This window comes from Dasypus novemcinctus, chromosome 21 (assembly GCF_030445035.2).
Source record: "Dasypus novemcinctus isolate mDasNov1 chromosome 21, mDasNov1.1.hap2, whole genome shotgun sequence".
Taxonomy (NCBI): domain Eukaryota; kingdom Metazoa; phylum Chordata; class Mammalia; order Cingulata; family Dasypodidae; genus Dasypus; species Dasypus novemcinctus.
In genome coordinates, this window is record NC_080693.1 from 43,206,865 (window position 1) to 43,213,404 (window position 6,540).

General features: G+C 45.3%; 1 non-coding gene across 1 annotated transcript; it reads left to right on the forward strand.

The window, feature by feature from the left end:
* Nucleotides 1–612: 612 nt before the first annotated feature.
* Nucleotides 613–720, forward strand: LOC111765011 (U6 spliceosomal RNA). Its single transcript, XR_002797474.1, has one exon. It is a non-coding gene; the product is annotated as a U6 spliceosomal RNA (small nuclear RNA).
* Nucleotides 721–6,540: the final 5,820 nt, after the last annotated feature.

Consider the following 6,540-nt stretch of genomic DNA (forward strand, 5'->3'; position numbering starts at 1 on the left):
TTCTAGGAATAAATCCCACTTGGTTGTGATGTATAAGTCTTTTGATATGCTGTTGGATTCGATTTGTAAGTCTTTTGTTGAGAATTTTTACATCTATGTTCATTAGAGAGATTGGTCTGTAATTTTCTTTTCTTGTAGTATTTTTATCCAGCTTTGGTATTAGGGAGATGTTGGTTTCATAAAATATGTTGGGTAATTGCCCCTCCTCTTCAATTTTTTGGAAGAGTTTAAACAGGATTGGTGTTCATTCTTTTCGAAATGCTTGGTAGAATTCACTTGTGAAGCCATCTGGTCCTGGAATTTTCTTTGTTGGGAGATTTTCAACGATGAATTCAAACTCTTTAAATGTGATTAGTTTGTTAAGTTTATGTATTTCTTGTAGGCTGTTTGTGCATTTCTAGGAATTTGTCCATTTCATCTAGGTTGTCTAGTTTGTTGGCATACGGTTTCTCATGACATCTTCTTATGATTCTTTTTATTTCTGTGGGGTCAGTTGTAACTTCCCCCTTTCATTTCTGATTGTATTTATTTGCATCTTCTCTCTTTGTTTTTCTTTGTTAGTCTAGCTAGGGGTTTGTCAATTTTATTGATCTTCCCAAAGAACCAGCTCTTGTGCTCACTTCGGCAGCCCATATACTAAAATTGGAAAGGTACAGAGAAGATTAGCATGGCCCCTGCTTCGTGAAGCATTCCATATCTAAAAAAAAACAACAAAACAAAACACCAGGTTTTACTTTCGTTCATTTTCTCTATTGTTTTGCTGTTGTTGTTCTTAATTTCATTTATTTCTGCTCTAATCTTTGTTATATCTTTCCTTCTGTTTACTTTGGGATTGGTTTGCTCTTCTGTTTCTAGTTTCTCTAGTTGAGTTAAATCTTTTTTTTTTTTAAAGATTTATTTATTTATTTATTCTGCCCCCGCCCCCGCCCCCGGTTGTCTGTTCTCTGTGTCTATTTGCTGCATCTTGTTTCTTTGTCCGCTTCTGTTGTTGTCAGCAGCACGGGAATCTGTGTTTCTTTTTGTTGCCTCATCTTGCCATGTCAGCTCTCTGTGTGGGCAGTGCCATTCTTGGGCAGGCTGCACTTTCTTTTGCATTGGGCAGCTCTCCTTATGGGGCGCACTCCTTGCACGTGGGACTCCCCTACACAGGGGACACCCCTGCGTGGCACAGCACTCCTTGCACGCATCAGCACTGCCCATGGGCCAGCTCCACACGGGTCAAGGAGGCCTGGGATTTGAACCATGGACCTCCCATGTGATAGATGGACGCCCTAACCACTGGGCCAAGTCTGCTTCCCCTCCAGTTAAATCTTTGAGTTTAGCTCTTCTTTTTTAATACAGACATTTAGGGCTATAAATTTCCCTCTCAAGACTGCCTTCATTGTATCCCATAAGTTTTGATAAGCTGTGTTTTCAATTTACTTGTCCTAATATATTTACTGATTTCACTTGCAATTTCTTCTTAGACCCACTGATTATTTAGGAGTGTGTTGTTCAGCCTCCACACATTTACTTTCTTCCTGTCTATTATTGATTTCCAGTTTCATTCCATTATGATCTGAGAAGGTGCTTTGTATAATTTAAATCTTTTTATTTTTATTGAGAGTTGCATTGTGCCAATGTGGCCTATCCTGGAGAAAAATCCATGGGCACTTGAGAAGAATGTATAACCAGCTGAGTTTGGATGCAGTGTTCTGTATATGTCTGTTAGGTCTAAATCATTTATCATATTGTTCAGAGTTTGTCTCATGTATTTTGGGGTACCCTGGTTACATGCATAGGTATTTATGACTGTTATATCTTCCTAGTGGATTGTCCCTTTTATTAATATATAATGGCCTTTTGTATCTCATAACTTTTTTGCATTTAAAGTCTGTTTTGTCTGATATTAGTATAGCTACTCTTGCTCTTTTTTGGTTACTATCCATGTGGAGTACCTTTTTCCAAACTTTCACATTCAGCTGTTTTGTATCCATGTGTCTAAGGTGAGTTTCTTGTAAGCATCATATGGATGGCTCTTGTTTTTTATACATTCTGTCAGCCTGTATCTTTTGATTGGGGAGTTTAATCCATTCATATTCAATGATATTACTGTAAATACACTATTTACATCCACCATTTTATTCTTTGGTTTTCATATGTCATATTTTTGTCTGTCTTTTTACTCTTTTGATTATCCTTTCTTCTATTCTTTCTTCTGTACTCTCCTCCAAGGCTCTCTCTCCTGTCTTTTTCTTTCAGGTTCTAAGGCTTCCTTTAATATTTCCTACAAAGGTGGTTTCTTTTTTGCCAACTCTCTTAGTTTCTGTTTGTTTGTGAATATTTTATACTCACCTTCATATTTGAAGGACAATTTTGCTGGATAAAGAATTCTCGGCTGGCGGTTTTTCTCTTTCAGTATCCTAATGTATCATACCACTGTCTCTCGCCTCCATGGTTTTTGAAGAGAAGTCTGGCCCTAAGTGTTACTGGACATCCCTTGTACATGATGGTTTGCTTCTCCCTTGCTGCTCTGAGAATTTTCTTTTTAACTTTTTCATTTGACATTCTGAATAGTGTCTTGGAGTAGGTCTATTTAGATTTATTCTTATTGGGGTACGGTGTGCTTCTTGGACATGTAAGTTCATTTCTTTGGTAAGAGTTGGGAAATTTTCAAGTATTAGATCCTCAAATACTCCTTCTGCCCTTCTCTTCTTCTTCTAGAACTCCCATGACATGTTTGTTTTTGCATGTCGTGTTGTCATTCAACTGTCCGAGTCCCTGCTTAATTTTTTCCTTTCTTTTCTCTCTTCAATTTTAGCTGTTCTGTCTTTGGTATCACTTATTCTTTCTTCTACCATTTTGAGTCTGCTGTTGTATGCCTCAAATGTTTTTTTTTCTTCTCCCCTTTCCTGCCCCCCTCCCCGGTTGTCTGCTCTGTGTGTGCATTCGCTGTGTGTTCTTCTGTAACTACTTCTATCCTTATCAGTGGCACCAGGAATCTGCATTTCCTTTTGTTGTGTCATCTTGTTGTGTCAGCTCTTTGTGTGTGTGGTGCCATTCTTGGGCAGGCTGCACTTTCTTTCATGCTGGGTGGCTCTCCTCACAGGGCGCACTCCTTGCATGCGGGGCTCCTCTACACGGAGGACACCCCTGCATGGCACGGCACTCCTTGTGTGCATCAGCACTGCGCGTGGGCCAGCTCCACATGGGTCAAAGAGGCTCGGGGTTTGAACTGCAGACCTCCCATGTGGTAGGCGGACACCCTATCCATTGGGCCAAGTCTGCTTCCCTCTAATGTGTGTTTTGGTTTTTTTTTAGACTTATTTATTTATTCATTTCTCTCCCCTCCCCACTCCCCACCCCGGATCGTCTGTTCTCTGTGTCTATTTGCTGTGTCTTCTTTGTCCGCTTCTGTTGTTGTTAGTGGCATGGGAATCTGTGTTTCTTTTGTTGCGCCATCTTGTTGTTGTCAGCTCTCCATGTGGGCGGCGCCATTCTTAGGCAGGCTGCACTTTCTTTCACGCTGGGCAGCTCTCCTTACAGGGCACACTCCTTGCGCGTGGGGCTCCCCTACGCGGGGGACACTCCTGTGTGGCAGGGTACTCCTTGCGTGCATCAGCACTGTGCATGGGCCAGCTCCACACGGGTTAAGGAGGCCCAGGGTTTGAACCACAGACCTCCCATGTGGTAGACGGACATCCTAACCACTGGGCCAAGTCCGCTTCCCTCTAATGTGTTTTTTATCTCACCTATTCCCATGAGCTCTGTTACTTTTCTGTTCAGGATTGCAAATTCTTTTGGCACTCACCCAATATCTTCTTGATGTCACTTATCTCTTTAACCATATTGTCTTTCAACTCATTAACTTGATTTTGGAAATTTGTGTGGATCTTGCTGATTAGTTCTCTCAAATTCAGCATCTCTTCTGGGGCTTTGATATATTCCTTTTCTTGGGCCATGTCCTCTATTTTCTTAGTATGGCTCATAATTTTTTGGTGATGTCTAGGCATCTGATTAGGATGTAGCTTACTCATGCTCAATTTCTTTCTCTTTTAGGGATGTAGTAGCAGGAAGCTATGTGTTACCACTGCTTTTTGATTCTTGGCTTAACCTGGATTGTTAGGATTGTCCCTGCTGGTTGCTCAAAACTGGGCAGTGGACCCAGTAATTGGTTGTAGACCCACTTTTTAGGACCTTGGGGAGGGAGGCTATAGAGGCCAGAAAGAGCCTCTCCTACTTATTTTTAATTTTCTCTTGTGCACTTCCTTGATCACCTGGAAGATGGTACTCTTTGGCAGCTCTCAGTTGGATGCCTGATTGGAGTGTATTTGTTCCAACACAGACTGGATCAATGTGATAGAGCCTTATAATTCAAATTTTCTCAGATAAAGTTCTCCTCCCTTCTCTGGCAGCCCCCTCCCTTTTCCTGGCTAGAAAATATTTCCACTCTCCTCTGAGTCCTCAACAATCAGTCCCAGTTAGCAGAGAAGGAGATTGGGAGGGTTGTATATCTTTAGCCCCTTGCTGGCTCCCAAGGCAAACAATGGCGTGACCCCACCCGGCCTGGAAGGGCTGGTGGGACACAGCAGGTCAAATTTGTGGGTGAGAAATTGAGTCAGCCTTAGGTTGTATCCCTCTCCTGTTTCCCGGGGTTGTAGATCCCTGGAGCCCCTTTGGTCTGTAGTGGCAGGTCCAGAGCCCTAAGAAGTGTCTTTAGTGTAAGAAGTGTCTTTTAGTGGTGCTGGCAACAACAGCTGTTGGTTTCAACTCACAGTTTTGTCATGGCGATTATCCTCCTTTGTCTCTTTCTCCACTGGGCAATGTCCAACCTTTGCCTGGTGTCCTAAACCCTAGAAGATCTTTTTCTAGGTTGTTTCGGTCTGTCCTGTAGTTATTTTTCTTTTCATCTCAGGTGGCCATTTTTCTGTTGCCTGTGGATCCTGCGCGCAGCCACTGCAGCAACTGGGGGCAGGAAATAGGGTGTTAAGGCTTAAAATATACAGTTTCTATTTGGGGTGATGGAAAAGTTATGGTAATGGATGGGGGTGATGGTAGCACAACATTGTGAATGTAATTAACAGCGCCGAACTTTATATTTGAATGTGGCTAAAAGGGGAAATTTTAGGTTGATATGTATGTTACTAGAATAAGTTTTTTTAAAAAGTCCATGGAACTGGAACAGCAAGCCGGGAGGTAAACCGTGGACTATAGCTAATAGTATAATTATAGACATGTGCTTTCATCAATTGTAACAAATGGAGTACATCAATGCAGGGTTTTACTCATATGGGAAACCCGTATTTTGTTATTTTATGTATGATTTTTCCTGAACTCAAGCTAGGGTGCAAATCCACAACTTCTGTAATTAGAGAGAGAGAGAGAAACAGAGAGACAACTATAGGAAACCGTAATGCTTATATACCTAGCACTTCATAAACATTTAACCTTCCTATCAGTTCCACAAGAAAGGAAGGAAAAAAAGCCCCTCTGCGCCTCCATTTGCCCTCAGAGGTGCCCTGTTCTGCGATTTAGCCTGGGGCGGGGTGTGAGGTTGAGGCTGCACGCCCAGGCCTGCCGATGCCCAGGGTCTGTCGCACAGCGCCGGGTACCAGCGTCTGCCCTGGAATCCCAAGCGTTGGGGAAGAAAGCTCAAGGGGCGTGACCCGGACTCCGACTTCAGCGCCCCGCTCGGCGATCCGGAAGCACCAGCCATCCCAGGCAAGCTCGGCCCCGCTCCCTCCCTCCCTGCCTGCCCCTACCTGGACTCAGGCGAGGGCGCCGACCCCCTGCGCCCCTGAGCGCAGCCCCACGCCGGGTACAGCCTGTGGGCGCCGCGGTGCTCGCGCCCAGGCCGCGGCGGGCTGTGGGAGGTGGGGCCGGGCCGCGGCGAGGGTGCTGTCCACCCGGTGGTGCTGAAGCTCCCTCGTCCGCCGCCGCGGCGCAGCAGCCGCGTCTGCTGAGAAGCCTCACTCAGATCCGGCCCCGATTTCAGGAGTTCACACTGGTTCCATAACTCGCCTGGGTCGTCGTCTACCTCAACTGTTCAGACCACCGCTGGCTTGAACCGGAAGCGCCCGGGAGGTCCGAACCTCGCTGAGGAGAGCCAGCGAAGGCCCACGACTGGTCCGGACCCTGGCGGAGCAGGAGACCTGGGCAGAACTCGAACCCCATGCTCCGTCTTGGCACTGGTAGGAAATTCACCATTATGGACTCCAGACGTGTCCTATGAGTAGTGGGAGGAGGCTAGGCCCTGGGGAATGTGCCTCAGTTTCCAGAGTCAACCCTATTCTGGCATCTAAGTTGCACACACACCGCTACGTGCCAGGTGGGAGAGAAAAATCCCTGGAATTCCTCCCGTGCACATTCCTCCTAACGAATATGTCCCTCCTTCCATTCTGGGTGACCCTCATCTCGTGTGGACACCCCCATCCCATGCCTCTGAAAGTCCTGGCAAGGAGTGAGGTTCCACTGTTCCCAACCAAGGGTACCGCAACTTCGGGTCCAGATTCTCGCCCCTGAGGGTGTAGAGGGCGAGGTCGCCAAGCTACTTACGCCTGA